Source organism: Phragmites australis, chromosome 18, assembly GCF_958298935.1.
Source record: "Phragmites australis chromosome 18, lpPhrAust1.1, whole genome shotgun sequence".
Classification (NCBI taxonomy): Eukaryota; Viridiplantae; Streptophyta; class Magnoliopsida; order Poales; family Poaceae; genus Phragmites; species Phragmites australis.
Window position 1 is genome coordinate 7,983,164 of NC_084938.1, and position 15,014 is coordinate 7,998,177.

Here is a 15,014-nt window from a genome sequence, read left to right on the forward strand (position 1 = left end):
CTCTCAACCCAGCATGTCTCATATTGAATGTTCTTCTTCAAGTTTTTCATTATCTTCTATATCTTCACTAACCGATGACCAGCTTGAGTTGATTCCTGAAGAAGATTTAGCATTACTTTCTACTCGGTTTTCTAAAGCATCGCAGAATGTACATATGAGGAAGAAAGGAAGTGGAGGTCCTTAAACATGCTATGAATGTGGTGATCTCAACCACATTCGTTCCAATTGTCCTAAGCTTGCAGATAAAGCATTAAAAGATGAGAAGGAGAAAAAGAAGCGATCGTTCAACAACAAGAAGAAAAAGAGCTTTCTCAACTGTAAGGTTGTGCATCGAGTACTTTCAGCGCTTCAATAAATCAACTTGAGTGACGTTGATTTATAGAGCAACAAGGATGACATAACATCTAAGAGCAAGATATTGTGTGATTTGATTGGATTGTGTCTCATTGGAAGCAACAAAGAAAGCTCAACCAAGGATGAACTTGACAGTGATGATAACAAGATATTGCCTACTTATGATGATCTATCTAATGTTGTTGTTCGTCTTGGTACACTCTTAGAGAAACGTAACAAGAAAATTAAGAAACATGATATTTTAATTGAATCGCTTAATTATAAAATTGCAAGACTTAAGACTTTAATTCCTGGTGATGATGCTTGCAAGTCATGTGACTTTATTTATTCTGAGCTCACTTTTCTTAGAGATGTTCATGCTTCTACTCTTGATAATCTTAGAGAAGAAACTGAGAAAAATGATAAACTTGTTGTGTTAAACTGCAAACATGTTAAAAATGCAAGTTGTTCAACGTCTGATTTGCATGATTCAATTTCCTGTTCTAATTGTTCAATTCATGAATTGAAGTTGCATGATGCTAATACTAGAGTTTCTCAAATAGCTAATGACATGATTACTCATGAGGTTCTTTCATGGTCTAACTATTGTAAACAAAAGAAACTCATGAGTGTTGCTTGTGATATAGTTCCAGCTCTTTCTAAATAGGTTGATTACTTGAAAGGAACTTTAGAACGTTTTACTAAGGGAAAGAAAAAGCTGAACCTAATTTTAGATTCATCTATGTCAAGTACATGTAAACAAGGTTTAGGTTTTGATCCCTATGCTTGTTCTAAGATAATTGCACCCACTATTGTTAGAACTCTTGGTTGTGGAAAATTTGAAACTCTTGCTGAATCTGAACCTAAGAAGGTTGTTTTTAAGTCTGCTGAATTTTTATCATCTACAATGAATGCAAATGTTGCTTATTCTTCAAAATCCATACATCGGGTTAAGTACATTTTCACTCATTGTGGTAGAGATGGACATTTAGTAGAGATGGACAACAAAAGAAAGAAATGTCTAAGGCTAGGTCTAATTTGCGAAAGGCACGTTTTATCCCTCGTGAGGTTGTGGCACCTCATTTTGTACCTTAGGTGAAACAATCATCACCTTTTACTACTCGTGTAACTCAAGTGTCACTAATCCAACCTATAGGGTATCTTTCCTATTATTATCAATGACATGTGCATGTCTCTCACAAGTATTCGACACTTGCATGCACATATGTAGGAGGAGCCTATCCTATAGGTTGTGATTTTGAGACTAACATGCGTTTCAAGTGGTATCCTTTATAGTCTCGTGGAGTAATCTACAAGCCTAGAGGTATGCAATGCTTATTCGTCAATTGATATTTTTGTCTATTCATTTGTTCATTGAAACTACCTCCATGCATAATATGGTTGAAACTTCCTATCTTAACATATTGTCTAGTTGTGCATATGTTACACACCTACAAGTGATAGTCATAAGTAGGTCTCATCATATGTATGCATACATATATGAGGAGTTTAGATCATATCACGCGAATTTCATGAATTGTGATGCATATTTTTTATTATTTTAAATGGTATCCACATAACCCTTTCACATCATAAGTGGTAATATTTAAATGGATCATAATTTACGAAATCCACTCCCTAGTGCTCTAATATTTTCCCTTGAGTTCAACATATGTTTGAAGGTGATATGCCCTAGAGGCAACCATAGAGATGATTGTATCACATGTCTGTATTCATGTACTGTCGAATAATATGTTATTCCAAGAATGACTATCGTTTACATTGATCGGCCAGTATGTGACTTGTTCATGAAACTCTTTATTTATTTCATGATGTTATTCTTAGCTGGTCCCTGGTCGCATATCATTGTGATGGTACATAAGACCAGCACATGTATTGATTGATGATCACGTTTTATGGATCATAGGTATAGAGATACCATTGGTGAGCTCTATATAAGGAGAGGCGTGGGTAGGGCATGCCAAGGTTGAGCCACTTTGAAACCCTATCCGCAGCCTTCCACACAATCTCCAAAAACCCTAGCCGCGTATGCGGTGCTAGCACATCGGCGCTCGGCGTTTCTACCCAGCACGTGTTGATATCGTAGAGGTGTTGCTGCTATTGCGGCACTGATCTTCTCGGTGAGTTGAACGTGACGTGTTCGGGACTGGTCGAGGACGCGACAGGCCTGATCGGGAGCTGGTCGAGGAGCACGACCATCTACTTGGAGTTGGTCGAGGAGCACGAATACCTACTCAGAGTTGGTCGAGGTTGATCGAGAAGCTTCTCGAGGAGTTTAACGCGCACGATGTTGGATCGGTCTACTTCAACTCTTCTTCTGCTGCACTACGCGTCGAGCGGTAATGATCTATGATCTCCTATTAGCATGATTTCTTAGGTGGATGCGGTAGAAATTTTTTGTTTTAGGCTAGCGTAGCCTGCCCATTACCCAACAGTATTACAGCTTGGGAGGCAGTATCAAGATCCTTCGAATGATGTCTCCTTGAGACAATTGAGTGAGTTCAACAGAATTGATTTCTTCAACAAGCATATTCATGCAAGAATACATATCATTGCATAGCTTATTTGGACGCATCTTAAATTGATTAAGGTTATTCATTAGCACATGATACATTTCCTTCCATATTTTTATAGAACCCTCATGAATTTCACAAAGACCGGTCTAAATATCATGAGCTAATTCCTTGCCCTTACTCTAGAAAATACCTCTTCACTAGTTCCCTTAAAAATAGCATTTTTAGCCTTAGCATTGCATCTAATTTATTGTTCGGTATATGGTTGATCAAACCCAATGGAAGTGGCTAGCCAAACTTCGGGGGAAATAGCATCAAGATAGCTCACCATGCGAACTTCCCAATAGGAGAAGTTCTTTCCCTCGAACCTTGGCATGCTACTTTCATTCCTGGGGGTCATTGCTCTAGTATTTTAAGTCTATCATGAGCACGAGGCTCTGATACCAATTGATAGGATCGAATGGCCCAATAGGGGAGTGAATTGAGCGATTAAAAAAACAAACAAGCTAGAACACAAAGTAAATGTGCAAAGTAAAACTTGCAAGTAAGTAAAATGCGAAAATATAAATATGGGAAAATAAGGAGATGAACAAGAGCACACCGATTTTTTTCTGAGGTATCAAGAAGTTGGCACTCCCCTTAGTCCTCGTTAGAGCATCCTAAATGACATCACTCCCTCTTGAGTCACAAAGTCTCAAGTGCTCACTCATGATTGTCACTCCTCCATCTCCGCATTGGCGGGTATCAAACCAAGCACACAGCTCTTCTCGGGGCTTCCACAAGAATTCCAAGAGCTCACTGAGACACCTCCAATCACCAAAGACCGGCTAGGTGTTACCAACCACCAAGAGTAACATGGCAATAGCTTCACTTGACCAAGATCAAACCTAGACTATAGTTAGATGCACACTTGCTACTCTCCAAGCACTAAAGATGTCCTTAACATTCAATTAAGAACTTTGGAATTCACTCAAGTGCATTCTCTTGCTTCTTGATGACACACATAATGTATGAGCTCTTCTAGGGTCGCAAGGGAGCCAACTGAACCCAAGTGAGGGGGTATTTATAGGCTAGAGATCCAAATTTAGCTGTTTCCTAATAACCCACGTTTTTGTTAACACCTGATGATACGGTGAATATCTCCTCATAGTCATCAGACAATCTGGTGAGTAGAAACTTTAGAGCCCCACTGTGCCAGCTATCATTAGCCATTACTGCTAAGGATAGTCCGGTGTATTCATCTAGTGAGCATACATTTAGCACCGGACTACCTGGTCAGTTAACCTTTATGTTTTAAAAAGTTGCAACCTTCTATGCAAAAATTAGTTCAGTGATTCCTCTTGCCTAAAGCTGGTTAGGCTGGTCCTGTGGTTGTGCTTATTCCTAGTCCAAAGCTGCTTCTTCTCCCCACTCTCCTTTTTGAACTACTCTGAGTTGTTCATCTACACAAAAGCTTCCCAATCTTCTGCTTTCAAGTGCTTGTAGCTCTCGAATTGCGCCACCCCTTTAGCCAAGTATGGATTTACAAGCTTGCTCTTAAAGTTTCAGTGAAGTTTCATAATCGCTTTCATTGCTTCCTTGACTACGACATTCGTTTGACACTCACTCATGTTTTCATGATACTCCAGATACTCCTTGATGACATTATCAAACAAGTCCCTCTTCGCTTCATCACTGAGGTCATCGAACTTAGTCATTATTAACATCCTCCCCCGAGCAATGAGCCCTGCGACCCTCCAAAATCTATTCAAGGCCTTTTCATCCACAGGCAACATGTTCGCATCAATTCTCGTGACGGTAACCTTGTCTGTTGGCTAATGTGTTTGTGTCCTTGGCTTTTAGGCTCGTGCACCGCTAGCAGCTGCCTGACTTGGAGAGTGGACTTCCTCATAGCCATCTGACAGGTCAGAGGATGTTGTCGAAGATGCGTTGGCAGACATCTAGAAAAGGAAAGAAAGAGAGAAAATAGATAAGGATATAGCTGGAATAGAATGCCATGCAAATTAGTAGATAAGGAGTAAATGATGCCAAGAATACAATTGAATAGGAATCATTCAAATTGGAATAAAGTGATAGCACCAAAATGTAAAGAAAGCGTAGAAGATTGGAAACGCAACGAAGATGGGATGGAATGTACATAGCAAGAAGAATTTCTCTATCTTACTTTAACATATCCTATTATCCTAGGAAAACTTCTACATTAGCACTCATTTTTAACCTACATGCAGCAATCCGACTACTTTAATTAGGCATTTCCTTTACAAATCACATGCAATCCAACTACTTTAAGTATCAGACAATCAAGGGGGAGCTCACCTAGGAGACCGGCGTCATGGGAAGCAGCGATGGGGTTGAGGAGCCAACCACGGAGGAAGAAGAGGCCAACGGCGACGGGGTCGTCTTCCTCCTCTGTGTGACGGCAACACAGGGGTCGATGGAGGAGGTGCAGCTTGACACAGTGAAGGCGTGTGATGGCGGGCGGAGGTTAGCATCCTGGTGCTCGGAGATAGATCAGGGACGAGAAGGCTAGAGGCGGCAATGCTAGTTAGGGTTAGGACTTAGGCAAAATGACACGGGGAGGGCTGGGACTTAGTTTATATAATGGTCATATGTCACGGGTGACGACCATTACCCATCACCTATGATAACCACTCATCACTTATAATAAGTCATAGGTGACGGGTGAAGAGTATCACCCGTCATGTATGACTATAGGTGACGGGTGATACTCTTCACCCGTCACTTTTGACTTAGGCTGCAGGCTGATTATAAGTAACCACCTGGCTGCAAGGCCTGATACACATGTATCACTTTGACAGAAATCTTTTAGATTCAAATTCATAACTTGTTATGTGGAATTTTACACTTAATTCAAATTAAAATCATCTAACTTGTTATATGTAAGTATGAAATTTGACACTTAATTCAAATTAAAATAGCTTGACACTTAATTCAAATTCAAATAATTTGACACTTAATTCAAATTCAAATTTATTACTTTTTATATGTAATTTGCAATTAATTCAAATTCAAATTCAAATTAGATATGGATATTACAAATTTGACACTCAAATTCAAAGTTGTCATTTTTCGTGCTTTCTTGACATGGATCCCTTCATTATGGTCAGGGCACAGGTATGGAGCTTTCTCGGTTGGCGAAAGGTGTGTCACGATTGCAACAGCAAAAGGGGGACTTCATCAATTTGATTGAACTCCTCCTCATCAACAACATTTGCAACTCCGACGATGTGTCTTTTCCCAGCGAGAACCACATGGCGTTTCTTCTTTGTTGTGTCAGTCACATAAAAGACTTGGTAAACATCTTTAGCGAATATGAAGGGTTCAAACTTGTATTCGACATATTTGAGATCGACCATAGTGAATACATACTTGTCATTAGCGATGCCCTTTGTCCCCTATACCCAACAACACCGAAACAGGGCTACCTTGAATCCCAAGTAGTTCAGCTCCTAGATCTACTCTATTTGACCTTAGTATGCGCCACTCTGCATTTCGTTGTCATAAGCATCTATATGGAGACCACTATTTTGGTATATGCTCTTCTCATCTTGGGCAATAGTGTAAAATGTGTATCCGTTTATATCGTACCCTTGATATGTCATAATTGTGTATATAGTTCCTGATGCTAGTTTTTTTTTATCAGAGAACTTGTAGGAGTACTCGATTGTTTGATTCGATCTCAGAACTAAGTGGTGAACCTTTGCATATGTTGCCTCACAACCCAAGCATTGGTCTACCTTGGATTCTCTTCAAGTAGCATCTGCTTGTGCTCATCGACACATGGTTATACTTCGCTCATTTGTTGCAGCACGAGGAAATGAGGTTGGTTGTAGACCTTTAGATCAGGAGTTATTGCCATCTTCCCAAAACCCCTACACCTCCGAGCCTCCCCTCATGGTGAGACTTAGGCACATCAATTGGGTTATTGAGGTCAATGTAATCATTAGACCACTCCAATGCCTCCTCCGCCCCATAACCATGCACAATGCATCCCTTAGGAAATGCTTGATTCCTTACGTACAATTTGAGAATGCCCATAAATCTCTCATATGGAAACATTTGATGCAGGAATACAAGGCCAAGGTAGTGTATCTCCTTCACAAGGTGAGCAATGAGATGGAACATGATATCAAAAAAGGATGTGGGAAATACGCCTCAAGAATATATAGGGTCTCAAAGTGTCTTTTTTTAGCTCCTCCAGTGAGTCTCGATCGGGCACGTTTTGTTTAATTGCATTAAAGAAACAGAACAGGATCAGGATAACCTCACGAACCATAATTGGGAGGATGTTCCTAATAGCTACTGCAAGCAGTGACGTCATCATCATATGACAATCATGAGACTTCACCATGGTGAAATCTATTTTTAGCTCTTTCACCGAAATAAGTCTTACGATGTTGCACGAATAACTGGAGGGAACTTTCACATTGTGCAAGAACTCGTAGAATTCTTTATTCTCCTTCTTGGAGAGAGTGATAGCTACTGGGGGTAGGTATTTTCCTTTGTCCGTATCATGTGCATGAAGCTCGGCCCTTAAGCCCATTTCTTCAAGATCAGCTTATGCATTCTCATGATCCTTTCTTTTTTTGCTTCATTTGGAGCAATGTACCGATTATACTCTCATATATATTTTTCTTTATATGCATGTTATCGATAGAGTGGCAAATATCTAATTTTCCTAATAACTAGCTCGAATAGTATTGATTTCTTGTTTCATATTTCTTTTGTTTCATCATCTTTGGAGGATCATTTTTGCTTACCAAGGATAACATTGATATTCTTAACCATATTGTGGACATCTTTTCCTCTGAAATTCCTCGAACTGATTGTCCATGTTTCGGTATGGGTGCTTCTTGGGATGGAAATGTCGGTACCGCATGTACATTACTTTTAGTGAGTTGTTCAACCTCAAACTGCATGTGTCATCTAAGCAATGGCGGCAAGCTTCACATTTTCTTTTGCTCTAACCTAACAAGTTACAAAATGCTGACAGATCATTGATAGTGATGAACAACATGGCGTGCAAGGTAAAGTACTCTTACTTTTACTGATCTCAAACCTCGATATCTTCCGACTAGAGTTTCTTAAGATCATTGACTAAAGGCCTGAGGTACACATCGATATCATTGCCAGGTTGTTTTGGTCCTGATGTCAAGATTAACAACATAATGTATTTCTGCTTTTTACAAAACCAAGGTGGAATGTTGTAGATCGACAATACAACATGTCAGGTGCTATGTGAGGTACTCATGTTACTGAATAGATTCATGCTATATGTGCTCATAGCAAACCTCATATTTCTCAATTCTTCAACAAACCAACCAAATTTGGAATCAATGGTTTGTCATTAAGCAGAATCCACTGGGTGCCATATCATTGCATCGTTCTTACAACCCTCTTTATGCCAACGCAACAATTAGTCCTTCTTTTTGTTGGCAAACAATCACTTCAGACAGAGAATTACAGAAAAATATCACACCACCTTCCTATAGGCCCTTTACGTTTCTTGCCTCCATCCTCGTCACCACCGTCATTTCTGTGCTTATATTGATGGGTTTCACAAACAGAGTATTGATCCAGCTCTACATACTCTCCACAAAATAAGATACAATCCTGCTTATATGCATGTACCTTTTATATTTCCAATCCTGAAGGACAAATTATCTTTTTCGCGTCGTAGACGCGCTCGGGCACCAAGTTCCCCTCTAGTAGCAAATCACTTAGCAGATCCATCAATGCTTTAAAACTCTTGTCGGTCCAACCATAGGTTGCCTTCTGCTATAGAAGCTTTATGTCCCCAAATTGATGTGTGTACTTCTTCTTACAGTTAGGATAAAGGGGCACTTTGGAATCTGGCATAAATTCCTGGAATTTAGAAAACTCACCATTATTATACTCATCGTGCTGCTTGACATCCGACACCATTTGGTCTACATTCTTCACAAAATCCACGAGATCATTATCATTGAAACCTAGTATGTCCTCGTCCCTGAGATCATGATCTATATCATCAAATGTAAGTCCTTGATCCACACTGTCGGCATGGAGGCCTCGATCTATCTCTCCTTCGTTAAGGTCTTTCTCGCCATGTTTGTTCCAACATGTATAATTCTCTTTAAATCCACGCATGACCAAGTGTACATGGGCATTGTCTGGTTTTAGAAACTTCTTATCATTCCTGCAACACGACATGAACAATACATTGCCGTTTTACCCTGGTCTTTCATATCCACCAACGCAATACTCATGAAATGCTTCACCTCACTCAGCTACTCTGGACAAGTCCGGGTCTTAAGGTACATCCAACTTCTATCCGCCATCTATAATGTAAAAATATTCATTCTTTATTAACAATTACCTTAATTACGTGATTAAGCATGTTATTAAAACTTTCATACAATTACACTAGATATGTGGCATCTCATGGTAGATTGGACAAACCTAGTAATCTAACATAAATACAACTCACTTGTACTAAGATTTTGGATAAAGATGCAAAATGGTTGGTTACAACTCAAAGCACAAAAATCTACCAAATAGGGTTTAGAGGAGGAGAAAATGGGGAGATGCAAACCTTCAAAGACCTAGAAACAATTCGAACTTCAAATCAATAAGATATTAGAGAGTTTTTGGCAGAATTGAAGAAAATCACTAGAAGTTGGGGCCAAGGTCGCACTCTATAACTGTTGAGCGCGCAGTAGTTGGTCAGCTCTAATAACAAAGCTAAGTCATTAGTAACGGGTCATAGCTGTACACGTCACTTATGACTGTAGGGGCACAAAAAATGTACCCTAACAGAACACGATAAGAATCTTGCTCACTAATAAAGACTCAAGCTTGAAGATGGCGTAAGTGCTTTTTTTGGAGAGGATTAAGAGAGAGAGAATATGTGTCATGAGAGGGGGAAAAATCTGGAGTCCCCCTCCTTGCCCCTAGGGGGCTCATTTTATAGAGATAATGGGCAGGAAAAATTACCACCTGCCCCTAAGATATTATGTTACAATCATGTGTACATGAGGGTATTTTAGAATTTTTATCCCTTTACATATCACGTGGTAACTAGGTTATTATCATTGCTATAGTCATGCCACCATACGTTGTCTAAATATCTCAAGGCTAGGGTGTTTCCCCAACAGTAACTGATCCTAACATGACTTGTCACTGATGATTGGCCTAGGAAGACCTATCACTAATGTGTTATACATTAATAATGAGTGTGGTTATAACCCGTCACTAATGTCATCAGTGACGATTAACTTTATAACCCATCACTGATGACATGTCATCAATGATGGGTCATGGTCCGGTTGTGACCCGAGGTTATATAAGTGACGGGTCGTAGAAGGTTCTTTAGTGACGTCACTAATTTAGTGTCTTTCGTGTCTGTTTTCACGTAGTGAATAAATCATATTTTGACAAACATAATAAACTACTTTTGTAGGGTTGGTAACCCCTGACAATTGTGGCCACACGATTAAATTAAGCATAACTAGATAAATAAAATCATTAGGTCAACCCATAAGACAATCTTTTCTTCAAGCATGATTTGGACTTTAAATATTTAAAGCATAATGTACTGTTCTGATCCTAAACATAAAAATCACTTTAGTGTTTCCAACCTTGTTCCAAATACAACTCCTACGATTCCGATTCACATTTCCCTCTATTTTTCCCTTTGTCTCCTCTTCCCATCTACTATATCTCATTTAAATGTGATAGTGATTAAGAGGAAGCAGGGCATTTGTTATCAACTATCTTAATTCATCCCGCAAAGAAACAATCTTCATTATGTGCTTGTTGTTGGTGATATGCTCTAGAGGCAGTCTCTAATTTGGATTGAATCCGTACGTAGGCCTTGCGGATAATGATCCATTAGCGATTAGAACCCTAATAGGCTTCCAACATGGCAGTCCATATAAGTAGAGGCGTGGGGCGGTAGGCGACATCAATTTCCACCACCCTGAAACCCTAGCCGCCACCTCCACGCGACCTCCCCACGAATCTCTAGCTGAGCGTGCGGTGCTAGCACACCGACATACAACGTTCCACCCTTGGACTTGTGGATACCATAGAGGCGTTGCTACACTGCTGATCGATGACAAGGATGTATGGAGGAGACGATTAGTTGTGATGAGATCGACTACTTCCTCTATACTGACACGCACGATATTGGACCGGCTTTCTCCAACTCTTTTTCTACTACACAAAGCATCTAGTGCTAATAATCCATGATCCCTTACTCGTATAGTTTCCTGGATGAACATGGTATAACTTTTGTTTTGCACTAGCGTAGCGTACCCATTCCTCAACAGTGGCATTAGAACCTTTGTATGCAGTTAGTGATCTGGATCACGCGCATATAGTGATATATCTTAGTAGTAGATTATATCTATTGTTGTTCTTGTGATTTGTTCATATTGATGGATCAGTTTATGCACGGGTTGGTTAGATCAATCGGTCATATGGGTCAGAATAGGTATGAGTAGATAGCATCATATGACCACAAGATTAATTCGTGCTCCTTCTCGGACGCGCCGCGACTTGTCCCTACTATCTATAATCACTATCAGGTCTAACAGCGTGCGTCGCCAGTAGACTGGAGCCAACATATCTAGGTTGTGTGTCACGGTATCCTCAAACAAACCTATGAAAATAGGATCATTCGGAATGGCACAAAATCGGTTTAATAGGATTAATCCGATATGATTTTTATGGCGGCTTCATAGACGAGGTCTATGTATTTCTGAAAGTGAGGGGTAATCAAGATGGGAAGATGACTTCTATTTTAGCACTCTGGTGGCTTCTTAACTAAGAGCACTTATTTTTATGACTCAAACTTAAGTCAGTTAGATGAAACAATTTTTTTGGAGTCATTCAAAAAATGTCACTAGAATCAGCAATTATTCCTATAAATAACCCGGCTGCAGTGCAACATAGGAAATCACAAGCTAACACTTCCCTAGCTGTGAATCGCAACATTTTTATTTTGAAAAGGAGGGGTGGCAAGACACTTAGCAATAGAGCGGGACAAATGCAATCCCCAGAGAGGATTTCATGGAAAGGAAAACCGAAGTGATTAGAACCATGAACCATCTAAATAAATTGGAGGTGAAGTCGAATGGTAGACGACAATTCGTAGTACGTCAGGATTAGTTCATTTTAAACTTTTTAAGTGGCTGGTTTTATTAGTACGATGCTTACAAAAGTTTCAAAGCTTTATTTGTACATGACTAACACTTTTTTTAGATAAAAAAAGCTTTATTCCAACACTGAAATGGTTCCGGCCTCTGTACTTAGCATATGCACACGACCACATAAAACAGGATCCCACCCTTTACACAGAAATGTGCAAACGACCCTTACTTTTTACAATAATCATCCCAAAGCTAAACACCATGAAACCAAGCTAAAGTTTTTTAAAAATCAAACATGAGATTCTTCCGATCCTCCTGGCTCTGGAGCAATAAGCCAATAACGAGAACCATAGCCAGTAAATACCCTGAATAGGTTGGACATGAACTCAATTAAACAAAATTGCTTCATTTAGGAGCTGAGTGGGTTGGTTTGTAGGCACAACTTTCGGATCTTCTTGGTATAGCATGAATTGGCTAGTTTCTATTTGGAAAGTTGCAGTCTCTAAACAACAATTAGTTTTGCCCCTCGGCTGTAAGAGTGTGTACAATGCTGCCACTTTCTCTGTCTTGAGGGACTACACCATCTGTTAAATCTCAGGTAAAGCCGTATAGGAGGGAGGACATGAGAATTAAAGTGACTGGTGTGTTGATACAAAACTATCTATTAATGGGTCCTGTATAGGAATCACATAACAGCTTATTAATAAGGTTCTGTCTATGTTGTCTCTGCGTAGATCAGAGACAATGTCGGCCTTTTCATTGTACAAGTAATAGTTTAGCACGTTGTGTATTCACATACACCCTTACCTTAATATAAGAATTCCATTTATAGATCAAACAGACTAAACGGCTTCATTTATCGAACATGTAACCAAAGAACGTAGGGGTATCAATTTCCTACTACTATCAAACATGTAGCAATAAATAGAGGACCACATTCTAAGTAACCTCAAAAGCATGGTACTTCCATCCTTTGTATCGCAAGATCCAGAGTTGGTGCATGCCAGAGAGAACATTTATAGTGGAGAAAATTATTTGTATGCCACCGAATAATAACATTTTCCTTTATGTGCCATCAAAAATATAGAGTTTCATCTTGTGCCACATATTAAATTTTGCTCTTCCTTCCATGCTATTTCCATTAGATATGTTAGTTCAATTCACCGTTAGAGTTAATTTTTTTGTCATTTTTTCAGATAATGACAAAAATACCTCTAGCTTCAAGTCTCAGTCTTCGGGTCTATTTGGTTCACCTTTTCTATGCTTCTGCTTCTCAAAAGTCAGAAGTCGAACTAAATAGACTAGGTGTAAGCTAGCTTTTGAAAAAACTGAAAAGCTGGTTTTAAAAAATAAATTAAAAACCGAGAAGCTGATTGAGATAAATTTTTCTAACTTTTAATGTACTGAGAAACTAAAAATTTATTAAAACAATCATCAACTAAAAACCATAAAAAAAAACCAAAAATCAAAAACCTCGCCTAAACCAAACAGTCCCCTCTCCTCGCCACTGGCAGGCTTCTTCGTGATGGTGGCATTGAACCTCACCCCAACCGAAGTCTCCGTACTCCCCACACCTGTGTCCACAAGAAAGTATATATATATACACACAAAAGAAAGGTATGATGGGCCCGTGCGAAAGGCATATCCAAGAAAGTATATATATATACACACAAAAGAAAGGTATGATGGACCCGTGCGAAAGGCATATCCAAGCGCGGAATTATATATATATATATATATATATATATATATAGGAAAACTAGTATGTACTCCTGGGTGTATGTACTCCCACCTCTCATATACCACTTTTACACATGAGTTATACTTCTTTATCACTTTAAATATACTTCATTAGTAATTATAAGATACTACAATACAAATCCCACGAAAATTTTTATGAAATTCCATGATTTTTATCTTAATTTGCGTATATACTTCTTTTATGTATAAAAAAGAGTATATAGCAAAAATGAAAGGCTAACATTGAATTTTTTTTCATACAACTCATATTGGAGTATCTTAGAATTAGTATTAGAGTATACTAAAAATGATAAAAGAGTATAAAGTGTTTGTTTAGATGGTATATTGCATGTGGGAGTACATACTCCTAGGAGTATAGAATAGGTGTCCTATATATATATATATATATATATATATATATATATATATATAATATTTCAAGATTATATATCTATTTAAAAAATAATAAGACCTACCTTACGGTCACCCGTTCAACGGACAAGAATGAGATCTCGTCCGTTGAACGGGCGATATCTTCATCTCGCCTATACAACGGGTGACATATTTATATCGCTCACCTACTAGGTGACATATTCGATTTAATTTTATTATAAAATATATGTATAATTATTTTTTAATATAGATTTTGTATTCGGTAAATTAGAAAATATTATATATTTATTCAGCGAAAAATAGTAGCTGTGCATACAATTGTCTAAACGGTTTATTCTATCTTTACTTTTAGTTGGATGTCATTTTGTTGATATTTCTTTATTTAAGTTGGTGTAAAAGTGTGTGAATTTTTTTAATGAAGTTTTGTGAGAATACAAAATCTAATTTGTTGAACAATAGAAATTATGAAGCACAAATATCATATAACCCAACACGGAGTTTAAATACGCTGATAAATATTACATGGGACATGGAGTTTATCGTCGCTGCATGAATAGACCCTAACCATAAAGAGAGGACAACAAACGTTGGCATATACGGTATGTCTAAAGACTAACTTAATAGTATGTCGCTGCTAAACCTAACATGCCTTAGGGAATAAAAGTAGGCTGAGGTACAATAGATGCTCTCTACTAAGTGTACCTAGGATATTTGTCCTTTCTCAGGGCATCGGGGCCCTCTGCCTTAGCGCAATGGGCCCTCTCCCATTTCTTTTCCCTCTCTGCTTCGCGTGCTTCAGCCGCGGTGTGCTCTTCTGCTGTCTTCGTCATGCTCTCTTCCTCCTGACGCTTCACACTAC